This window comes from Pelodiscus sinensis, chromosome 31 (assembly GCF_049634645.1).
Source record: "Pelodiscus sinensis isolate JC-2024 chromosome 31, ASM4963464v1, whole genome shotgun sequence".
NCBI classification, from domain to species: Eukaryota; Metazoa; Chordata; order Testudines; family Trionychidae; genus Pelodiscus; species Pelodiscus sinensis.
Window position 1 is genome coordinate 5,940,278 of NC_134741.1, and position 23,853 is coordinate 5,964,130.

Genomic DNA, 23,853 nt, shown 5'->3' on the forward strand with positions numbered 1-23,853 from the left:
AGAGGGGTATTGGGAACAAGGAAATCACAAGCCTGGAGCCCCTGCAGAAGCTGCTGGCACTGGCAAGGCAGGGCTCTGACTGCAATTACTGGGACAGGAGAGCCAGCTAAGCCATGGTGGCCTCATCCAAAGTGTCTTTAAAATGGCTCTTTATGTTTCCAGACAACACTTTTAACTCCCAAAGTGCAGCTGTTCCCCACTTCCCTCCAGCCATCGAGCCCAGGTGGTGTCTGGCTCCCTGGGCACAGAAAGCTACAGCTCAGTGGGCAGGGGGCTTTGGCTTCCTTGCCCATGGGATGCTGTTTCAGGGAGGGCTGCTCAGCCGGGGTGAGGTTCACCTGTCGAGGAAGGGAAGAGTATTTGGGAGCAGACTTTGAAGAAGCCAGATACACAGGAAGGGCTGATCACACTCCTCTGAAAATCAGCTTTCCATGGGTATCTGTAGCTGGCTCCAAGTCATGGGCCTTTTCATCTCGTCTCCCTCCCGAAATCAGGGAAGTGTCTCCCGCTGCTGCAGCCTGCTGAGACTCTGTCTGTACAGCAGGGACAGCAACACTCACAGCCCCACAGGAGGGCCCCTGGCCTAGCAATGTGGCCCCCTGAGCAGCCTCTGATGTTCCCTGCTTGAGCCCCAGAACCAGCCCTGAGTGAGGGGGGCAGGGAGAGCAGCTCACACATGCCAAGGGGCTGGCCAGGGGCAGGACATGAGCCTGCAAGGCAGCAGTGACATCACAAGGAACTTTTACAGCACCTCAGCTCATTGGCTGGGAGGCAGTGACCTCACAGAGCAACCTCAGAGACCCCCATGGCCTGGCTGCCTGGAATCTCCTTTGTGAGGTTTCCCCTTGAACTCACCTTTAAGCCAGATCCCTGGTCAATTTACCCTCTGGATTTTACCCACAAATCACGCTGAGCCAATCCTTTAGCATCTAACATCTAAATGTTTATTACTACAATAATACAATATAGGACACAGGCACATGCTTCTTTGCTCACCTGCACTAGCCTTTCGCAGGATGAGGGGTCCCTTCTCCCTTGCCCAGAGGGGACAAGAACAGAAACCAAACACAACATCAAAGCAGCCAGACTGGGCCATGCCAGTTGCCCAACTAGCCCAGGATCCTGACTCACAACAGCAGCCAATTTCATTGTCCCGAGGGAATCCTCAGGACAGACAGTTATTAAGTGATCCCATTCCCAGCTTCTGGAATACACCAGCTAGGGACACCTGCCCTGTCCATCCTGGTTAAATGCCTTTGATTATGGCTGCAGGGATCCCAAAGTTGAGTAGCTCTGCATTAAGGGATCTTATTAATGTCAAGAACCTCAAGCAATGTAAAGCCAGAATGTGATGGAACTGGAAAGGAAAATGTTTACACTAGAAGGAATTTTTTCCAAGGGGGCACTTGGAGTTGAGACAAGGACCAGTTGAGCTACAGTCAAAGACTCTATCACTGAGCTACACCCCCATAGAAGTTAGCATCAGCAGCCAGTGTTGGGAACTGGGCAGGGAACAAGAGGCTTTTGTGTAACACACAACCCAGGTGCTACCCTTGGGCTTGGTCTGCACACTGAGCAGACGGGTGGGAGGGGTCTGATGCTGTCACATATGCAAGGCAAGTCACTCACCTGGCCCCTGGGAGGGATGGGGGATTTGTATATTTTAGGAAGGGTCCTGAGTCCTGGCTCCCAGCCACACACCTTGGCAGAAAGACCAATGGCCCCTGCACAAAGTGCATTGTGGGAATAAGAGTTGGGGCAGCAGGAAAGGGGCCGGCCCCTCAGTACCAGGGCACAGGCAGGAGAAGACGGGAGTGAATCCTGCTACCTCTGCCATGGCTTGGCCCAGGAGGGCTGGGGTCTAGCAGCTTTTCACCCCAGCTTTGTGGGAGGCCAGGTAGGAAGGGGCCTCTGGAGGCTCATAGCCCCCTGGCCTGCTGTGTCTGTGGAAAGGGGGGAAGAAGACACATACCTCTCACTGGGGAACATGGCGCATGGATCCCACTCACTCCTGCAGAAAATGAAACAGGCTGAGCATTTTGCAGACACCAGGCCAGAGCCCTTCTCCTGTCCCTGGAGAGATGGAAATGGGGCCGTTCCTTGTGGGGAAAGAAGTGGGTGTGTCGGGAGTGGGGTTCGAGTTCATACCTCTCCACAGACCAGAGCCCCAGTTAGGGGCAAGAAAGAGCCTTGAGTCAGTCAGTGGAGAACACTTGGCTCCTGTTCCCCTGAGATGGGATATTAGGAAACTTTTCCCACCCAGTCTGGCTAGCTCAGTTGGTAGAGCATGAGACTCTTAATCTCAGGGTCATGGGTTCAAGCCCCATGCTGGGCGATGCCCTTCCTTATCTCACATTCTCAGCCTGTGAGAAGTTGGCTCAGTTTTCACCAGGGTTTTAGAAAGAAAAAGTCTAGTCCTGGGGTCCAGCTTTAGTAGAACCAAAGAGAGAACCAACTGCAATTTCCATCTTCTGAGGAGAAGGGAAGAGGATTTTCTTCTCCTCAGTTCTAGCCACATCAACCCAGGGGGGAGAAAAAATAACCCTCCGCCCGCTGATTGTCCCCTGTCAGCTTCTGTAGCTTTACCTCCTTCCACAGCAGCTCCAGCTTTGGGCTACAAATCTCAAGGGGCTGGTGAGGAAATTAGGCACTTCCCTGAGAACAAGAGGTGGAGTGTTCACAAGGAGCATCCCCCTCCCCTGCAGAGCAGGGTGTTAGAAAGAGCTAGAAACAGAACAGTCAGCCAAGTTCCATCCCTTGAAATGTTTTTCTGTGGTGTAGTGGTTATCATGTTTGCCTAACATGCAAAAAGTTCCTGGTTCAAAACCAGGCAGAAACACAGGGTCTTCTCTTATTGTGGTGCCCAGGTAACTGCAGCTGTTGCTGACCAGCCTGTTGATGAGCCCAACACTCATGTGACAGAGGGGGGGTAACGTCAGCTGATAATGCCCCTGGGTGCCAACCTGGGGAAGCCAGGTAAATGAGGCCGGGCAGCTGCTTGTGCCTTGGCCTCCCCGCCCTGGGGGGCTGGTGCATTGGGCTGGCTCTGCCTGCTGCCTCCCTTGTGTGACTTGCCCAGTGTAACAGGCCAAATGTCCGAAAAGCCTCTTCCAAAAAAAAAAAAAAAAAAGCAGAAGAAAAAGCTGCACAAATTGAAGTTTGCGTAGCTTTTCCCAGAAGAGCAGTGTAGGGCAGACATAGCCTGAGTGTTGCTCAGCATTGGTAGGAGACAGGGAGGGATAAAACAATCTAATGGCACCTGAAGCCTTTCAGAACAACTCCCAGCCCCAACCGCGAGAACCAGCCCTTCCCTCCATCCTCACTGGGGTCTGCTGGGAACTGTCTGGACTCAAGCCCACCCCAGTTTCACCCTAAGGATTGCCTGTTCTGTAAAAGCTGCGCCCTGGAAATGAGAAAGCAGCTAAAGTGACACTCGTGGGACTTGAACCCACAAACTTTGAATGTCTAGTTGGGCTCACATGAATCACTGCAGCTTAAAATAGTGATAGAAAAGTAGCCATGTTAGTCTAGGGTAGCTGAAACAAAATACAGAAAAAAACCAGTTTCTTGCCATTTCAACCAGAAAGGACATTATCTCAATGGCTTAATTACCTGCATCCTGCTTCAAAAGCCTTTTAAAACTGCACTTTAAAGGGAATCCTCTGAACTGTTATTCATGCTAAAATTCGACACTTTACGGCGGGGTCCTAACAAAGACTCTAGTTATCTTACCCATTACAAAGATAGCTTCCCCAATTATCACCTCTAATATCATTAGCTCACAGACATTTACCTTCCCCCCCGGCATCCCCGTTCTGTTCTGAAATTTGACTTGTCCTTTTCATATGTGTTCAGTTTTTTTAATTGTATCCTTTGATATATATGGTGGTGACAATTTTCTTCCACTATTTGATCTGAGGAAGTGGGTCTGGCGCACGAAAGCTCATCATCTAATAAACCATCTTGTTAGTCTTTAAAGTGCTACATAGTCCTGTATTTTGTTGCAGCTTAAAAGTCCAACATGCTTTCCATTGCACCACAGAGCCTGATATCTCCACTCTCTGCTTTGCAGCATGGCAATTGCTGGGGGCAAAGAAAGGGGAGCCAGGTCTGTCTCTTTTGGGAGAGCAGGTAGGAAGAGGGAGGGGGCCACTGAGCCCTGGACAGTGAAAATAAGGGATAAGAGCTGAGCTGCAGTTGGAGAATGTGGGCATCGATCCCACTGCCTCTCGCATGCTAAGCAAGCGCTCTACCATTTGAGCTAATTCCCCTTTCACATTAGAGCCAGTCTTCTTGGAGGCACTTCCCTTCTCCACAGCAACATCTGTCATCTAGGTCAGTTAGTCATGGGAAAGGAGAAGGCTCCGAAAAGGCCTCAAGGGCAACTCTCAAGGAGACTCCCTGCAGCAAAGCCATGGGGGGGGGGCCTCTGAGATGGCCCCTGCCCTGCAGCCTGTCCCACCTGGCCATTGTCATGGACTCTCTGTGAGGTCATCACCGCTCAACCTCCATTAGCCAATAAGCTGAGGGGCTGCAAAAGGCCCTTGTGATGTCACTGCCACACCCACCCCTGCCCTCCAGGGCTAATGTCCTGCCCCAGGCAGCCCCTTTGCCTGGCTGAGCTGCTCCCAGGGGTGAAAGTGACACATTTCTTACAGGGAGTCCTGGGAGATGAAGTAGCTGGAGGGAGCCAGGAGAGCAGAGGCCAGCCTGAGAGCTGAGAGTCAGAGGTGTCCACTGCACTTTCACACCACAGGTCCTATGGTGTAAGGGGCAGCACTCAGGACTCTGAATCCTGCAAACTGCAATTTCCATCTTCTGAGGAGAAGGGAAGAGGATTTTCTTCTCCTCAGTTCTAGCCACATCAGCCCAAGAAGCCCTCTTTTCCTACGTTTTGCCATAAATTTAGTTGCTTAAGAACGCGCGTGCAGTGTAGATGCTCCTCAAGTTTATGCACAAGAGCCTCTTCCACAACAATGGTGGCTCATTAGAAATGCAAATGAGGCTCACCCTCTCCATTGGCCACTTGCCACTGCTCCTACCGGCCGCCCGCCAGCCACTCCATCCAGCCGCCCCATCCATGCTGCTGTGGGTGCCAGTGTCTCACCACACTGTGAAATCAGACCAGAGACGGACACTGTCAGTAAACACTCATATCGGAAATGCTCCTCTGGGGAGCTGGGCTCCAGTCTGAGGCTCTTCCTGCCTCCTGCTTTCCCCTGGTTCCTGCCTGGCCCTGGGCCGCTTTCCTGCCAGCCCCATGGGGGCCAGGGGAAAAGCAGGGGGGTGGGTACAAGGGCCACATTTGTGGGCATCAGGTGGCACCAAAAGAAACGCTCCCTGTCGGCCTGGCTGGAACATGGCGCCACATGAGCAATTTGTTGGCACCAATGTGCTCCCCTGGCCAATCCGAGCGGGGAGCCAGGGACGGTCCCTGCAAACCTGGGGCCATTGGCCAAGGTTGCTGCTCTTGTGTCTGTGCTGGGACCCTCTGGGCCTCAGGAGCGCTAGAGATGTGGGGCAGCTCTGTCCTCCCAGCCTGGGGCTGCCTGTCTGGGTGACGCCCTCACACACACTGGCCCCTCCTTCCCCTCCTGGGACAGGGCTCCTGCTGTTCCTTGGCCAGTCAGCCTGGCCTGATGCGCATTCCCTTGAGCACCACGGGGGCAAGAGGCAGAGCCTGGCACCTGCTGGGACCAAAGAAGAGGGCATCAGGGGCAGCAGCAAGAAACATGAAACCTCAGCATCCTGCAAGCCCAGGGTCCCAGCACATCCCAGCCACCCACTGAGCAGCAGCAGACACCCAGTGTGAGGGGTAAGAAACGGTCTCATGAACCTAAGAACCTAAGGGGAAGGAAAACAAAGCAGTGGGAGTGGAAGGGTTCTGCAGCCAAACAGTGGCAGGTCCCAATGAGATTTGAACTCAGCTTGCAGGACTCCCCAGGGCTAAGGGCTGTTCCTTACACCATGGGACCTGCACCAACCACCACTCCCTCAGCTGGAGCACCAGCTCATGCCCCCCTGGGACCAGCTTTGCTTGTTTTCTTTCCACTCAGAGCCCCCTTCTTCTCCTGAGCAGCAAAGAGCATCCCTGGGATGCCCTGAGACAGACACAGGACTCTGCCTCCCCATAAGCAGCCCCACCCCACAGGATTTGGCAGAACAAGGGGCAGCGGGGGGGGGGGGGGGAACGGACTCTCCTCAACTCCTGAGCTTCTGGTCTGCCTCCCTCAGCTTGGCTTCCATTCCTGCCTTGCTTTCTCCTTGGACCAGCAGGAAGAGCTGACCCCATACCTAGCCTCCCAGGCACAGGTTGGGCAGCATGAGCTGCGCTTTCCTGGTCACCAAGGGGAGCTGCAGTGAAAGCAGACACACTGTTTCTGCCTGGCTGTGAACCAACGACCTTTTGCATGTTTGGCAAACATCATACCCACTACACCACAGAAAGCTACGAAAGTGCTTATCTTGGCTAACTATTCTGTTACTAACTCTTTTTCCAGCACCATGATGGGGAGGGGAAAACACCTTTTCATGGAAAATTGCTGTGAGCTTTGAGTCTGGCAATTAATCCGTATAATTAGTATAAACAATTAGTAACACACATACTAAATGGAAACAAATCTGCCTACAACAAGTCACAGCTGGAGAGCTCTCTAAAAACATCCACTCCATGTAGAGCCACAAATGGGATGTTAGAAATTATTTTTAAAGGCCTTGACAATAAGACAGTGACTATCATATTACATCTCTGTAAATCCATGCTGTGCCCACAACTTGAGCACTGACTGGAAATGTGGTTGCCTTACCCCCCGCCCCCAACAAAAAACCCATACCTTGGCATTGGAAACTTCAGACAAGCACAACAAAAATGATGAAAGGTTTGGATCAGCTGCCACATGAAGAGAGATTGGGACTTTTCATCTTAGAAAGATGAAGACAGAGTGGAAATAAAATAGAGGTCTATAAATCATGGCTGTTTTGAGACTGTAAATAAGCAAAGGTATTTTTCTTGTTCCCATAATAGAAGAACTAAGGATGCATCATGATATTAGCAGGTTGAAAACAAACAAAAGGAACAATTTCTTCACACAACGCACAGTCAACCTGTGGAACTCCTTGCCAGAGGATGTTGTGAAGACCAGGACTATAAGGACATGTGTATACTTGGAAACTATTTTGAAATTGCTTAAATCAACATAATAACTTCCAGTCTAAGAAAATAGAAATAGCGTGTCCTCAGTATGGGGAAGCCTCAGATTTAGTCCGAGGCAGGCTCTGTTACTGTTCATTTCTGGGGGCATGGAATTAAAAACAGAGACGCAAGGCTGGGAGCAGCTGAAGCCAAGAGCCCTGTTCTACTGTGTCAACAATCTCTGAGGTGACATGAAATCCCCTTTCCCACTTCTAACCCTGAAATATCATCAACTTTATTATGTCATTCCCAGCCTCTTGATACAGCCTTTGAACTCTGACTGCAGATATTGGCCTGCCAGAGATGGAGAGATGCCAAAAGAGACTAAGCCACACTGACTAAGGCTTCTGTCAAAGCCCGGGATTGAACCAGGGACCTTTAGATCTTCAGTCTAACGCTCTCCCAACTAAGCTACTTTGGCAACGGCTGAAAGCTCTCTGAGGCCCATGTTTCTCTCAGGCATATTTTTCTCTCAGCAGACTACAAGAGAGATGCTGCTGCCAGTGGACCTGCAAGGCAAGATGAGCTTTGCCTGCCCCCCTCAGCCTGACTTGCACTTGGCCCCATTCCTGCCTTTCTTCCCGGGGTGTCCCAGTGTCTGAAAGGGACTGTGGCTGCCAATGCAGGGAAGAAGATGGGTGGCGGGTCATGTTCCCTCTGAGATTTTCCATCCATGGGTGGAGTGAGTTTCATAATGTGCACCACTAGTGAGGTCGTTTGCGCTTGTGCGGATGTGCACTACTGTGGTACCCGCCAGTTGCTTACAAACAGCTTAGCTAAATATAGCTTGATAATTGTATAGAAGAAAAATACTGAAACAAGGGATGTCATTCCCAGCCTCTTGGTACAGTCTTTGAACTCTGACTGCAGGACTAGGTCTACACTGGCGGGTTCTTGCTCAAGAAATCTTAAAACCGGCCCCTTCTCCTGTCACTGGAAAGATGGAAATGGGGCCGTTTCTTGTGGGAAAAGAAGTGGGTGTGTCAGGAGGGGGATTTGAGCTCAAACCTCCCCACAGACCAGAACCCCCCACTGGAAGCAAGAAAGAGCCAAGTCAGGAAGTTGAGAGCACTTGGCTCCTGCTACCCTGTCATAGGGGCATGAAAAGAGTTGGTGTAGCCAATCTGGGTAGCTCAGTTAACAAAACAACATAAGGCTCTTAATCTCAGGGTCATGGGCTCAAGCCCCATCTGGGTGATGCCCTTCTTTAACTCACATTCTCAGTCTACAAGCAATTCACTCTCAGTTTTCACCAGGGTTTTAGAAAGAAAAAGTCTAGTCCTAAAATCCAGCTTTAGTAGAACCTGAGAGAGAACCAACTGCAATTTCCATCTTCTGAGGAGAAGGGAAGAGGATTTTCTTCTCCTCAGTTCTAGCCACATCAGCCCGCGGGGGGAAGAAAAAATAACCCTCCGCCCGCTGATTGTCCCCTGTCAGCTTCTGTAGCTTCACCTCCTTCCACAGCAGCTCCAGCTTTGAGCTACAAATATCAAGGGGCTGGTGAGGAAATGAGGAGCTGGCAGCTCGGGTTAGTGGATTCCCTGAGAACAAGAGGTGGAGCGTTCACAAGGTGCAGTCCCCTTTTAGAAAGAGCTAGGAACAGAACAGTCATCCCAGTTCCACCAGCACCAAAGTGTGTTTCTGTGGTGTAGTGATTAGCATGTTTGTATAACACACAAAAGTTCCCTGGTTCAAAACCAGCCAGAAACCCAACATCTTCTCTTATTGCTAGTGCCCAGGTAAGTGCAGCCTATGCCTGCGATGAGCCCATCTCCCACGTGACAGAGAAAGGTGATGTTAGCTGATAATGCCCTTTGGTGCCAGCCTAGGAAGGGGAGATGAATCAGGCCAGGCAGCTGCTGGAGGCTTGTGGTTTGGCCTCCCCTGCCCTGGGAGGCTGGTGTATTGGGCCGGCTCTGCCTGCTGCCTCCCTTGTGTGACTTGCCCAGTGTCCACAGGCCAAATGTCGGAAAAGCCTCTTCCAAAAAAAGCAGCATAAAATGTTGCACAAATTGAGTTTTGAAATGTGCGTAGGTTTTCCAGAAGAGCAGTGCAGTGTAGACACAGCCTGAGTGTTGCTCAGCACTAGTAGAGACAGGGAGGGACAAAATGGTCTAACGGCACCTGCAGCCTTTCAGAACAACCCCCAGCCCCAACCCCAAGAACCAGCCCTTCACTCCATCCTCACTGGGGTCTGCTGGGAACTGTCTGGACTCATTCCACCCCAGTTTCACCCTAAGGATTGCCTGGTCTGTAAAAACTGCCCTGGAAATGAGAAAGCAGCTAAAGTGACACTCATGGGACTGGAACCCACAATCTTCAAATGACTTGGTGGGTTCACTTTAACTATTGTAGCTTAAAAGTGCAACATGTTTTCTATTGCACCACAGAGAGTGCTGAATTTGAGATCTCCATTCTCTAGAACAGGGGCTGGACTTGATGGCCTTCGGAGGTCTCTTCCAGCTCTATGGTTCTATGACTCTCTGCTTTGCAGCATGGCAATTGCTGGGGGCAAAGAAAGGGGAGCCAGGTCTGTCTCTTTTGGGAGAGCAGGTAGGAAGAGGGAGGGGGCCACTGAGCCCCGACAGTGAAAATAAGGGATGAGAACTGAGCTGCAGTTGGAGAACATGGGCATTGAGTGCTCACTTCACATGTGAGAGGCAGTGGGATCGATGCCCACATTCTCCAGTGGTAAAGATTTGCTCTTTCTTTTCCACAGACAGAGCCAGCCAGGGGCTGTTTCCAAGGGGTCCTTCTCTTCCCATAAGGCAATGGGCTGGTTTCTGCAGTGCAGGGGGTGTCACATTTGCCTCACAGGGAGCAGTTCCCTGGCTAAAAGTCAGGCAGGCAAAGTCCAGCCTGTAACACCCAGCAGAGGGGATTTGCCTGCCTGGGGAGAGTGGGAACAGACCAGCACTTGGGAGCTTGGCTGCCAGCTGCTTAGCACATCTGGATACAGAAGAATCCCAAGACTTGGTTCTGCCAGGCTCCAGTTTCCCCTCTTCTGTTTCTTTTCAGCTCCCTGCAAACTGCCTCCCAGCTGTGGGTGAGGCTGATTGTGTGTGAAACCAGCCGCGCTTTGGATGATTTTGTTAATTGTTTAAAAAGCCTCAGGCACCTCTTCTGCCTGGGGAGGTGTCTGGAATAGACGCCTAGTGTGACATCACCCTGGGGTTTTACCCCTTTAACCTCACCCAGAGAGTCCCGACAAGTCCACTCCTGTGTCAAGTGTTCACATGTCTCATATCTGAGGAAACTCCTCCTCCCTTTTTCCTGCCAGTCCTTCCCGAGCAAGCTCTACCCTTCTGTGCCAATATACCAATAAGTGTATTATCCCACCACATCCCTGTGATACCAACTTCCTGCTTATTACCCATAGTCCTGTGTGTCTATACGAGCATCTAAGACAGAGATTAGATTTTGCTTCCCAGTGGTTCCGCATCCTTCCTTTACCTCTGCTGTTACAGCCCCTGCTGTCTCCCATTTCTGGCCCATCTCCCAAGTGTCCATGTTGTTCACTTACCTCTGGGCTTTGGGCACCTGCCCCCATCAAACCTAGTTTAAAGCCTCCTCACTAGGTGAGCCAGTCGGCACCCAAATACTCTTCCCTTCCTCAACAAGTGAACCCCACCCCTGCTGAGCAGCCATTCCTGCAACAGCATCCCATGGGCAAGGAAGCCAAAGCCCCCTGCCCACGGAGCTGCAGCTTTCTGTGCCCAGGAAGCCAGACACCGCTTGGGCTCGATGGCTGTGGGGAATGGGGAATGGCTGCACTTTGGGAGTCAAAAGTGTTGTGTGGAAACATAAAGAGCCATTTTAAAAAGGCTTTGGAGGAGGGCACTATGGCTTAGTTGGCTAAAGCACCTGCCTCATAAATGAAAGATCCTGGGTTCAAGTCCCTGTGGTGCCTTTCTAGGACACAGAAGAGGCCTCCCCTGGCCACCCATGGAACTGCTGGTTCAGAAAAAGGCTGATCGGGGAGGAGTGTTGGGAAGAAGGAAACCACAACCCTGGAGCAGGTGCAGAGGCTGCTGTGACTGACAGGCAGGGCTCTGACTGCACTTACTGAGACAGGAAAGCCAGCCCCACACATCCTTGTGATTTCCTGAGGAGCTCAGAGCCTGAGGGTGAAACCTCTGCAGCCATGGAGAGTCAGGGTCTGTGGGCATCAGGAGCTTTTCACCTGTGGGGGAGAAACCTCTTGTGGTTTCTTTCTTTTCCACTCAGCCTTTTTCCTGAACCAGCAGTTCCATGAGAGGCCAGGAGAGGCCTCTTCTGTGTCCCAGAAGGGCATAAGTAAATGTGAGCAAAGGCTGAACAAGGTACCAGTGGTAACTGAACCCAGGTGCTGTTGTTTATTAGGTAAGTGCTTTAGCCAGCTAAGCCACGGTGCCCTACTCAGACCCACCTCTAAACTGTTCTACTGTATGGTCCCAGACAACACCATTGTCTCACAAATTTTGGCCATTCCCCATTTCCCTCCTGCCTTCCCACCCTGGTGGTGTCTGGCTCCCTGGGCACAGAAGGCTACAGCTCAGTGGGCAGAGGCTCTAACGTGCACATCTCCCCCAGCACCTGGGGCTGTACAGTTGCCTTTGAGGTTCTACAGGGTTGTGGGAGGGAGAAACGCAGCAAACTTTGATTTTCTGGCTTGTAAACCCCTTGGTCTCAGGGTTTAGGTTGGAGTCCCCAGGTGGGGGCCCGGCCTCCTTCAGTTTGGTCCCTTCCTGAGAGCACAAAATTGACAACAGAGAATTCCTTTGCCCCGCAGCAATCTCTGTTGGCCAAAGGGTTAGCAACCGAATATTTGCCCAAGCATAAGTGCAGTAGCAGAAAACTTTTGTATTTGTGTTTCTATGGTGTAGTGGTTATCACGTTTGCCTAACAGGCAAAAGGTGCCTGGTTCAAAGCCAGGCAGAAACACAGCATCTTCTATTATTGCACTTCCCCTGGGTGCCCACAAGGCAATTCCAGGGCCTGCCACCGGGTGCAGGGTTTGGCAGCATGTGTGCTGGCTTTCAGGAGCTTGTGGGAGACAGCTCAGCAGGTTAGACTGAGATAGGAGGACGCGGAGGGGGAGGCCTGAGACTTCTCAGTGGTGCCTTGCCTGAGACCAGGTCATTGCAGCCACGCAGTCCAGGGCCCACCCTGGAAGTGCCACTACTGTGGCTGTGCACCTTCGGGGCAGTGTGGCTGTCACCTTTGGGGCAAGTGGACACAAAGCCACATAAAGTCCTGCCTCATGCCCAGACCCCAGCCACCCCATTCCCCTCCCTTTCTTCTCACCCAGCACCCCCAGCTTCCTTTGACACCCTCCCTTGTTCCTGCTCCCCCACCCTGCTCCTTTATCCACATTGCTTCTGCTCCCTTTCTCCTGGCCACACACGGCTCCTTGGCGCTTCTCAAGACAGGCCCTGCAAGGAGACACCAGGGCAGGAACCAGCCCTTGGTGCTCGGCTTGCACCGGATCTGGTAGTTTCCCACCACATCTCACCTGAGAAGAGGTGACTTGTTCTCCTTCCTTCTGACCTTACGTCTCCGCTCCCTTCAAAGGTCTCCGCTGCCTCGGGACCCACCTCCTCAGGGCGCTGCCCCTCTGCCCCTGGGCTGGGAGCGGGAGACTCCACAGTCTCTGCACGTGGTCTGAGAAGTCTCCCTGGGACTCGTCTGTTGATGGCGTTAGTCAGCCCGATGGCCAGCTGGATCCATTCCATACCGCTGCCCGAGAGGGAGCTTTACAAGTGCCCAGTGTCCATTGGTATTTCCTGGGGCTCTGTGTAGGGGATTGGGCTTGGCCATCTTTTCCACGGGAAAAGCCTCTTCTTTGGAACAGCAGCTCACACGAGTTCATGGAACTTCTTCTTCTCAGCTTGGGAAAGGGACGACTCAGGGGCGATGGGACAGAGGTTTATGTAATGATGACGGGGTGCAGAAAGCAATAAGAATTTTTTTTCTCCTACTGAAGACCCCCAGTGAGAGAATGAAACTGGTAAGTAACCAAATGAAAAATAAACCAAAAGGAAGCATTTTTGCACCCAGTGGAACTCCTTGCCAGTGGATGCTGTGAAGGTGAAATCTACAAGAAGATCCAAAACAGAACTGGATAATTTAATGCAGGAAAGGTCAATCAATGGCGTTTAACCTGGATGGACAGGGAAGGTGTCCCTAGCTGGTATATTCTAGAACCTAGGAATGGGCGACAGGAAGGATCACTTAATGATTGTCTGTCCTGAGGATTCCCACTGGGCAATGGAATTGGCTGCTGTTGTGAGACAGGATCCTGGGCTAGTTGGGCAACTGGCATGGCCCAGTCTGGCTGTTCTGATGTTCTATTTGGTTTCTGTTCTTGTCCCCTCTGGGCAAGGGAGAATGGACCCTCGTCCTGAAGGGAACAGAAAGTGGCCTGTGAAAGGCTAGTGTAGGTAAGGAAAGGTGCTTTTTTTTGTTGTGTATCCCTGATGGTGTAGTGGTTAGGATTCAGTACTTTCACGGCTAACACTTGGGTTTGATTCCCAGTTGGGGAAACCAGCCTCAGTTCTCACATGACAGCTGCCTATTTGTTCATCTTACCTCATTGTTACAGCAGCTGTGACCCAAGAAGTTCACTCAGGGCTCCTTTCCCACCTCTCTCTCTGTCATGGCTCCTTCCCCACTCTGGCATGATAAATGCAGAAGTGGGGGCCAGCAAGTGTACCCCAAAGCCTTATCTACCAGGCTTTGGTATAAAATTTCCCCCCAAGATCTTAAAACCCTAGATCTTGGGAATAAAACTTCCGCTGCCACCACCCAAATGTTGATAAAGAAATCAGGGGAAAGATCATTTGGGAAATCTTACCCCTAAAACAAAAATCAGGGCATACAATTAACCACTGCCAGGTTCATAAAAAGAAAAGAAAGAACTTTTATTATTACAACAATATTCCTGTTGCAAACATAATGACTAGATAGGGAGGTAACAAAATATACTCATGGAGAAACTCCATGGGCCTAGAACTTAGTTACAAAGAAAAGCCAAAACATCTTTTAAACAGTGCCAGATCTCAGATCCCATACCCAATCCATAAAACAATAAAACCTAACGAAACTACCTAAACTTTACCCTACTTACAGAAAATGAAGAATGGTGTCTTGGAGAGAGAGAGACATGCTTGTCCCTCTCTGTAGCTGCAGAGAACTCTCCCAGAGAGACAAAAGGACAAAGGAAAAACCCAAATTCCTTTGTCCCAGTTTGAAAAATCCCACCTACATTCTTATTGGTCTCTCCACCTGGCTAGGTGTAGTTAACCCCTTAATCCCCAGGCTGCTGGCTAATCCTCATAATCATGACACCCTCACTGCCAAGACAGCACCTGCCATTTTCACAAGCCCTTCAGAAGGGGCAGAGCTGGTCACTCATACTGCTCCTCCTGCCCCTCCCCTCTCCTGTGTTGGCAGCCCTGGCAGCCCTGCAGGAAGCCCAGCACAGTGTCAGGTCGGCACAAGATCCATTGGTTCAGTTTGGTTGTTGAAGGAGACAACACAGAACTGGCTCCCGCCCCCACTCAGTAACCTGGGGAAATGACCCACCAGGCCTGGGCCCCTCAGAGAGGCAACGATTCCCCACTGGCCAGGGCAGAGCCTCCCTCTCACACAGTCATGGAGGCTTCTCCCCCTGGTCCTGCCTCCCCCTTCACTCAGCTCTCACTGCTCAGTGCTGCCAGGGAGGGGCCTCACTGCGAGAGCCGCCTGGGCAGGTTCCTGCCACAGAGACACGTCCCAGAGCAGGACGGATGCTCAGACCGACACTGAGTGTTGCTCAGCGCTGGGGTGAGACAGGGAAGGACAAAAGGGTCTAACGGCGCCTGCAGTCTTTCAGAACAGCCCCGAGTCCCACCCCCAAGTACCAGCCCTTCCCTCCACGCTCGCTGGGCTCCACCGGGCACTGCCTGGACTCTGGCCTCCCCGGTGCCAGCCGAAGGGCTCTGGAGAAGACATGGCAGCTCTGTGGAAGGATCTGGGAGGGGTGTGGGTTCAGGTGGGGGGCAGAGGATTTGGTTTACGTGGGGCACCAGTGCATTGAGGGAAGGGGGGGTTGGGGTGCCAGAGGCAGGCTCTGGCTGGGAGACTTACCTGGCTCACTCCCGGCCAGTAGCCCAGCACATTTCTCAGGCAGCCTGTCCTGCCCCCACACAGGCTGCAGGGGCCATGTGGGTCAGTGAATAAGAGCCTGAGTGGAGGGGGGATGGTGCTTCACATGGCCAGAAACCAGCCAATGGGATTGTGTGCCAGGAGCAGGGATACTAAAAGCTTCACTCAGCTCTCAGGGTTTGTCTACACAGTGCGCTTGTTTTTCAATAGCTTGTTTCAAAGTAACACGTCCACACTGCAGGGAAGCCTCGACTTAGAGCCCCAGGAGGCACTGGGGAGTAAGTACTTTGACTGGCCCTGGGCAGGAGCTATTTCGAAATAGCTGCAGTGGAGTAGCCACTCTGACTATTGCAAAATAGCTATGTTGGAAGAGGCGCTATCCCTCGGGCAATGGGGTTTACAGATTTGGAACTAAGCCGCGGTGGCTTTTGGGGTGAGTGAGTAGGAAGAGGGAGGGGCCACTGCAGCCACTTGGCCCTCTGCTTGCAAAAACAAAAAAACAGGAAACTGCTAGTCACTGGAGAATGTGGGTATCAATACCACTACCTCTTGCTTGCTAAGCAATTGCTCTACCACTTGAGCTAATTCCTCCACTGTCAATTTAGTGAATCTTTCAGTGACTCTTCCCTTCTCCACAGGGACATCTTCTAGGTCAGTTAGTCGTGGGAAAGGAGAAGGCTCCAACAAGGCTCCTCCTCACACTCATTCTTGTGACTCCCATTCTCCCTCTGACCTCAGGAGCAGATCTCAAGGAGACTCCCTGCAGCAAAGCCATGGGCGGGGGGGGGGGGGGGGGGGGGGCTCTGAGATGGCCCCTGCCCTGCAGCCTGTCCCACCTGGCCACTGTCATGGACTCTCTGTGAAGTCATCACTTCCCAACCTCCTTTAGCCAATAAGCTGAGGAGCTGCAAAAGGCCCTTGTGATGTCACTGCCACACCCTCCCCTGCCCTCCCAGGCTAATGTCCTGCCCCAGGCAGCCCCTTTGCCTGGCTGAGCTGCTCCCAGGGATGAAAGTGACACATTTCTTTCAGGGCCTGTTCTATTGGGCAGCATCCCTTGGGCCGGGGGAGGTTCAAGGCAGAACCAAGGGGGGTTTCAGTAAAGCTACATGTGAATGGGTCCATCTAGCAACCCCTGCCAGCCACACACACAGGGGGAGGTTTTTGTGCAAGTGCAACATGCAGTGCAGACATATGTTGTAGGGGCTGGGTGGGACAGCCAAAAGCGTCAGGTGCCAAAGTAGCTCAGTGGGTAGAATGTTAGACTGAAGATCTAAAGGCTCCTGGTTCAATCCGAGGCTTTGGCAAAAGCCTTTGTTCCTGAGGCTTGTCCCTTCTTTGGCTCCTCTGTGAATAGCCCAGCTGTGCCTCCTGGAAGGGCCTTGTCTGCCCTGTTGCTCCACCTAGGAGCCAGCAAGTCCTGCCCCTCCTCTGCCAGGGAAGGGAAAAGGAGCTCTCCTTAGAGCAGCATGGAGCCAGCCCCCTCGGAACACCTGCCCTTGCGCTGCCAGCTGAGCTATTGAAGCACCTCTCTCCCTGCTGCTTTGTCCATCCTGGCAGGAACAGAATCCTGGACTCACCCAATCAGGCCGGTGCCCAGTAACCACAGACAGATGTGCACATCCGCACGCTGGCAGCAGCTGTTGTGGGACTCTGTAAATCCACCACTAGACCTGAGTCCCCACATGCCAGGCAGCCCGAGGGAGGGCTCTGGGGTCTCAAGCAGAACAGAGTCTCGGACAGGGGGGCTCTCAGCAAACTGGGCTTTCAGAGCACAGGGGAAGTTTGGGGGTTGGTTGCTTGTCTCCTTACTTTGTCCCATTTCCTGTCTCTTTTCCTGAGCTGACCCAGAGGCTGAAAGGCTGAAAGGGATGGTGGCTGCTGATGGGTGGGGCGGGGGGAGAAGAAGGACCCGGCAGAAAGAGGGGCCACCCAGCAATTGCTCTGATGAGGCCATCACCAGTGGCCTGTGGGCCTGTGGGCCTAGGCGAGCTAGGCAGCTGCCTAGGGCACCGCTAGCCCGGGCACCCGATGATGACGTCACGGCCATTGACCACAGTGTAGGCAGGGTCCCCGAATGCGCTGCCCCGCCTAGGGTGCCATCTGCTGCAGCCAGCCTCCGGCCGCTCCTGGAGACCATAACATGTGAAGGGGGAATTTTCACTGCTTCTGTCCTTTGGGGTGGAATCCCAGCTCCCCCAGGGTTCAATGCAAGAAGACAGCCCAGCAGGGACTGAAACCCACTGCTCCATATGAGGTTTGAACTCACAACTTTAGCCTGTCTTTTGGGTGCATTGTCTTATAAGTACCCAGTGCTGACCAATTGCACCACTAGAGCCACTTTTGAAAGATCTTTCTACAAAGTCCTTAGATTGAAAAAGTCAAGAAGCACAAAGTAGAATTGGAGGAGAGGGGCAAGAAGATTGACTCTCAGATTTGCACAAACCAACACCTCACCAGCAGGCCACACTGAGATTTGAACTCAGATTGCAGAAATTAAAGTCCTGCCCCTTACATCATGGAACCATCACACAGCCCCATGTTTGAGTTTCTCAGCTGGTAGCTGATACTCTGCTCTCTTTGCTTTTTCCATTCAGTGGCTTCACCTCTCCAGACCCTGCCCATCTGTATGTGGTCTCAAGGGAACTATCTGGCTCCCTCTCCGGCAGAGGAAGGAGAAATGTTGCCATGTGTTACACATGTTGGCACCGTACAGACCCCGGTCCTGGGTCCCCTGCCCTGAGCTCCATGGGACAGGGAGAAACTCCAGGAGATAGTTCTCCTGGGATCACGTCGCACATGGATCCAAAGGATGAGGGGACCCAGACTCACCCTGTGGCCAGGGATGTGGGTTCCTAGAAGCTCCCACCTAGAAAGGACTCAGCTGCAGGGGAGAGGGGGTTGCCAGGAAGAAACTGGGGAGGAATTGGATGGCAGAGGAGTTGCAGAAGTTTCTGGGAGGGGGCAGGTACAGCTTATTGGCTCTTGGGCTAAGTTCAAGAGCAGAAAAGGGGCTGCCAGACACTCTGCATGGCTCATGGCCAAGAGCTGTTCTCATGTTTCAGGTGGTGAAGTGTAGCTTCTCCACCATTTGGCTGTGATCAAGCACTTCCTGCCTATTGGCAAACAATGGTGAAAGTCCCAGCAGTGGGACCCACTTGTGCCCATTTTGGGGTATTAAAGTGATAACTCTGTAAGGAGCTTCATCACTCCTTTGTCATTTTGTATTGGCTGGGAATTGAACCCAGGTCAACCGCTTGGAAGGCAGCTATGCTCACCACTATACCACCAATGCCTGTGCCTGTTTCCTGCAATGGTTGTGGAATCTGGGATGGAGACACCTGGGCGGCAGCAGCCGCAGCTTCAGGACAACAACCCTGATGACCAGCAGTGCCAGGATGAGGATTCCAGGAATGCTATGACCCTCGCCCTGGAACCAGTCCCCCAGATGCAGGAGGCCTCCCAAACATCTTCGGGCACACGGGAGGGAACATCAGGTGAGTGCTGTGAGGTTGCAACACACACAGGGCAGGGAGGCAGGAGCACAGGGGATGATGCACTATCGTGAAGTGTCATGCTGATCGTAGGTGGGGGGACACCACACATGACCGACCCCATAGAGGGCCGTCCTCCCCCCGCCATCTGTGCAAGGCACCACCTGCTCCTGCAGACAGTACTGCCAGAGAGTAATTTCCCAAAACTTGAGGTAAAGACAGAAGGGAAATGGGGATGTAGCTCAGTGGTAGAGTACTTGACTGCAAATCAAGTGGTCCTTGCTTCAATTCCTAAGTGTCCCCTTAAGAGGTTGAGCAACTTCACTTAAACCTTTGCAGCTCCATGTGTCACATTTTGGATTTCTGTTGTGCAGGGATTCTTAAACTGACCACAAACCCCTAATGTGTTCCTGCGTCAATGCATGTAAACCAGGCAAACTCATCTCTCAACTGAAACCAGTTCAAACCTGCTGTGTGTCTGGTTTCTATTCCCATCAATTAAACAAGGCTGAGATCTGAATGCCTATTGGCAGGTCCTTGGTCTCCATGGGCTGTGCTGTGCAGAAGAACAAGAACCACGCCTAGCGGGGGAGGAATGGCCACAATCAATCTTATGGAGTTTGATTTAGCAAGTCCAACTAAGACTCACGAAATCAGATCCAGAGGGTACTCCACCAGCGTCCAGTACTTCTGCTCTTTGCTTCCTTTGGGTTCCCGCAGCAGGGACACAGCCAGGCTCAAGTGAAGGAAGCCAACTCTCGCTACGTAGGGTATGTTTACACTTGCACCCTCTTTTCAAAAAGGGATGCAAATGTAAAGATTCAAAACTGTAAATGAAGCTGGGATTTAAATATCCCGCACTTCATCTGCATAATCACATGATGGTGCTATTTCAAAATAAAAAGGCTGTGTAGATGCAGTTATTTCTAAAGAAAACCCTTCTTCCAAAATAACCATTACACCTCATTTTATAATGGATAAGTCACACAAGGGAGGCAGCAGGAGAAACCCACCCCATCACACAACCTCCAGGGCAGGGGAGGCCACACCACATGCCTCCCATAGGTGCCTGGCCTGACTCATCTTACTTCCCCAGGCTGGCACCCAGGGGCATCCTCAGCTGTATCACCTCCCTCCCCGCCCCCGCCCCCGCCCCCCATCACATAGGAGTTGGGCTCATTGCAGGTACAGGAGCTGCACTTATCTGGACACCAAAGAAAGCCACAATAGGCGAAAAGGCTGTAACGCTGCCTGGCTTTGAACCAAGAACCCTTTGGGGAATGAGGCAAACTTGATAAACTCTACACCACAGAAACAGCTTTGAAGGGGGCTCTTCTATACTTAAACTTGGACAAAAATTCTGTTACTAACTCTTTGGCCAACTCAGATTGCTGCAGGGCAAAGGAATTCTCTGTTATTAATTCTGTGCCCTCAGGAAGGGACCAAACAGGAGGAGATTGGGCCCCCATCTGGATCTCCAACCCAAACACTGAGACCCAGGGGTTACCAAGCCAGATCATCAATGTTTGCTCCACTTCTCCTTCTCCATCACTTTGCCAAACCTCAAAGGCAACTCTACAATCCAAGCGGCTGGGGGAGATGTGCATGTCAGAGCCGCTGCCCACTGAGCTGTAGCTTTCTGTGCCCAAGGAGCCAGACACCGCCAGAGCTGGAGGGAAATGGGAGTCAAAGGTGTTGTCTGGGACCATAGAGTAGAACCATTTTATGACTGCTTTTTTGTGTGTGTTTGTTGAGCTTGGTATGATGGCTTAGCTGGTTAAATCACTTTCCTTATCAGTAAAAGATCCTGGATTCAATTCCCCCGGGTGCCTTGTTGTAACCTTTGCTCACATTTTCCTGGGACACAGAAGAGGCCTCCCCAGGCCACCCATAGAACTGCTGGTTCAGGAAAAGGCTGATTGGGGAGGAGTGTTGGGAAGAAGGAAACCACAAGCTTGGAGCAGGTGCAGAGGCTGCTGTACCTGGCACTGGCAAGGCAGGGCTCTGACTCCAATTGCTGGGCCAGGAGAGCCAGCATCACACACTCTTGTGATTCCCTGGGGGTGTCAGTGTCTAGAGATCCTGTGAGTGCAACCTCTGCAGCTCCTGCAGCCACAGAGAGTAACTCTTCTCCTCCCTCCCTTGGGATGGACAATGGCAACACATGGAGCAGCTGGGAGAAAAGTCCCAGAGAGCGGACCCATGGCTAAGCTGCCCAGGCACCTGCCAGGTTCGGGGGAGGTGAGGGAGGCAGCCCCTAGTGGTGCCTGGCCAATATGTCTGCTCTTCCCACCATCCCGCCTTACATAACTGGAATTGGCTTCCTTCAGTCGAGCTTGACCATGTCCCACAGTGAGAAGCCAAAGGGAGCAAAGAGCAGATGTACTGGAAGCTGGTGGGGATGCCCTCTAGGTTTGATTTAGTGAGTCTTAGTCATTCCTCCCTCGAAGGAGGAGAGCAGCGTGGACACACCCTGTGTGAAAAGAAGGGAAGAGGACACTCCTGTCACTGGGGAACAGGGTGCATGGATCCCAGTCTTTCTTGCAAAAAATGGAACAGCTGAGCACTTTGCAGAGAACAGGCCAGAGCCCTGCTGGGAGGAGGCTCTGGCCATGGACTTTCCTCCCCTCTCTGTTACCTCCTGCACCTGGGGCTGAAAGGGATGCTGGGTGCCCAACAGTTCTGCCCAGCTGCCCTCCCCAGTGGGAACAGAAAATGCTCATGGAAGGGCTCACACATTGTCCCCAATGCACTGGCCTGAGGGCCTGAATTCTTGCTGCCCCTGGGTGCACCCAAATGCCCCTTCTGGGGGGGGCAGGTTCCTCAGCTCACACCCCTCCTGTCTCACTTGGTGCCATGAGAACAAAGCTTGCAAAGGGGTTTGAATTCCCTCCATCTCCCCTTCCTGCAGCGCTAAAAGAAATCCTAAACCCGGACATTTCTCCTGTCGCTGGAAAGATGTCCCTTTTATGGGGTACAAAACAGTATACAGCCTGGCTAGCTCAGTTGGTAGAGCATGAAACTCTTAATCTCAGGGTTCAAGCCCCATACTGGGTGAGGCCCTTCTTTAACTTACAGTCTCAGTTTGCAAACAATTCACTCTCAGCTTTCACTAGGGTTTTAGAAAGAAAAAGTCTAGTCCTGGGGTCCAGCTTTAGTAGAACCAGAGAGAGAACAAACTCCTCAATACTAGCTATATCAGCCCAGCGAGGAGAAAAAATAGCCCTCTGCCTGCTGATTGTCCCGTCAGCTTCTGTAGCTTCACCTCCTTCCACAGCAGCTCCAGCTTTGAGCTACAAATCTCAAGGGGCTGGTGAGGAAATGAGGAGCTGGCAGCTCGGTTGAGTCGCTTCCATGAGAACAAGAGGTGGAGAGTTCACAAGGTGTATTCCTCTCCCCTGCAGAGCATGGTGTTAGAAAGAGCTAGGAACAGAACAGTTATCCAAGTTTCACTACCAAGTTGTGTTTCTGGTGTGAAGTGGTTATCATGTTTGCCTAGCATAGAAAGGTCCCTGATTAAAAGCCAAGCAGTAACACAGGCTATGTCTACACTTGCAGATTCTTGCGCAAGTATTATGCAAATGAGGCTAAGCGTGGAATATTGCCAAGCCTCATTTGCATACCTAATGAGCCACCATTTTTTTCAGCAGAGGCTCTTGCGTAAGAAGGAGCATCTACACTGCCCCTTCTTGCGCAAGAAAAACCTTCTTGTGCAATGCTGTTACACCTATTACTTTTCAGGAAGAACAGCATTGCGCAAGACAGTGTAGACGCTCCTTCTTATGCAAGAGCCTGAGTAAGACTGAGTAGGGTGAGCAGAGCCCCCCCCACACCCCTTTCTTCTGCCAAAGCTGGTGGGGTGGGGTTGGTTGAGTGGAGGCAGAGTCCTTTGCCTGTCTCAGGGCATCTCAGGCTCCTTGCATCCCAGGAGAAGAAGGGGGCTCCAGGTGGAAGGAAAACAAACAAAACTAGTTCCAGTGGGCATGGGATGGGGCTCTAGTTTGGCCCAGATGACTCAGGAGTGTCTTGCGCAGGTCCCATGGTGTAAGAGGCAGCACTCCAGACTCTGAATCATACAAGCTGAGTTCAAATCTCAGTAGAGCCTGCTGTGGCTGGGCTAGTTGCTACAAACCCCTCAAAATCCATCTTCTTTGGCTTCTTGTCCTGTAGGTTCCATAGAGAGGAATTTGTGCCCAAGTCTGAGAACACCTACCCCTGTGTCTGGCAGTCTGTGAGGGGCTGGGGCTCTAGAGATGCAGGGTCAGGCCTACATATGGCTGTACCTGTCTACATGTGGCAGCAACAGAGAGTCCTGAGTGCAAAAGGCTGAAAATTCAGCATCAAACCTGCCCCCTGCTGTGGGCCTGTAAGGTGACCACAACACTGCAGTGCTATTTTGGGGTACAGAGATACCTGTAATAACTATCCTGTGTGTTGTGTCCCCTGATTTTGAAATGCAATGGGCTCACTATTCCAATGTCCCTGTGAACCTCATTCCATGAGGCGTAAGGGACATTTCAGAACAGCAGGTTATTTTGATATTTAGTGCTGTGTAGACACTAAAGCGTATTTGAAAATAAGATCAAATTGACATCTTCTGTAGCTTGAGTCTCTGAGGCACACAAGAAACTGTAAAAAAGCACAGAACCCATGGGGAGATAACAAGGGGCTTTGTCACAAAGTGGAAGGCATAAACACAATTTGCCACGTAAACCCCCGTTTCTTGCATATATTCAAAATCATAAAATGCATAGTCCTCCCCCTACTCTGGAGACAAGATGTTATACATGTAAGACTCGTGGCCTTCTACGTTGTCTGTAAGACCGGTGATGGAAGGGGGTAGGGTTAAGAGCAAGGCCTAAGGGAGGGGTGGGGCATCTGTCAAAACAATACAGCGATGAAACTTATCAAGGCGTTTACTACTGATACAGCACTTTCTGCAGGCTGCCTTCCAGGCTCTGCAGGAACCCAACCCCCAGGGCTTCTTGGAGACCTTCCTCAGGTATGTCAGGGAGTGACTACAGGACCTGGACATTGCCC

At 51.9% G+C, this 23,853-nt stretch overlaps 1 protein-coding gene and 7 non-coding genes across 11 annotated transcripts in view; 6 read left to right on the forward strand and 2 right to left on the reverse strand.

Annotated features, from left to right (window-relative positions):
* The window catches only part of LOC142821611 (uncharacterized), a 201,383-nt gene that overhangs the window by 42,804 nt on the left and 134,726 nt on the right, over positions 1-23,853 (forward strand). The window lies entirely within an intron of this gene.
* TRNAK-CUU (transfer RNA lysine (anticodon CUU)) lies at positions 2,263-2,335 on the forward strand. Its single transcript has one exon. It is a non-coding gene; the product is annotated as a tRNA-Lys (tRNA).
* TRNAV-AAC (transfer RNA valine (anticodon AAC)) lies at positions 2,765-2,839 on the forward strand. The gene has a single exon. It is a non-coding gene; the product is annotated as a tRNA-Val (tRNA).
* TRNAF-GAA (transfer RNA phenylalanine (anticodon GAA)) lies at positions 7,541-7,613 on the reverse strand. The gene has a single exon. It is a non-coding gene; the product is annotated as a tRNA-Phe (tRNA).
* On the forward strand, positions 12,043-12,115 carry TRNAV-AAC (transfer RNA valine (anticodon AAC)). Its single transcript has one exon. It is a non-coding gene; the product is annotated as a tRNA-Val (tRNA).
* TRNAF-GAA (transfer RNA phenylalanine (anticodon GAA)) lies at positions 16,554-16,626 on the forward strand. The gene has a single exon. It is a non-coding gene; the product is annotated as a tRNA-Phe (tRNA).
* Positions 18,543-18,614, reverse strand: TRNAG-UCC (transfer RNA glycine (anticodon UCC)). The gene has a single exon. It is a non-coding gene; the product is annotated as a tRNA-Gly (tRNA).
* Positions 19,045-19,117, forward strand: TRNAC-GCA (transfer RNA cysteine (anticodon GCA)). Its single transcript has one exon. It is a non-coding gene; the product is annotated as a tRNA-Cys (tRNA).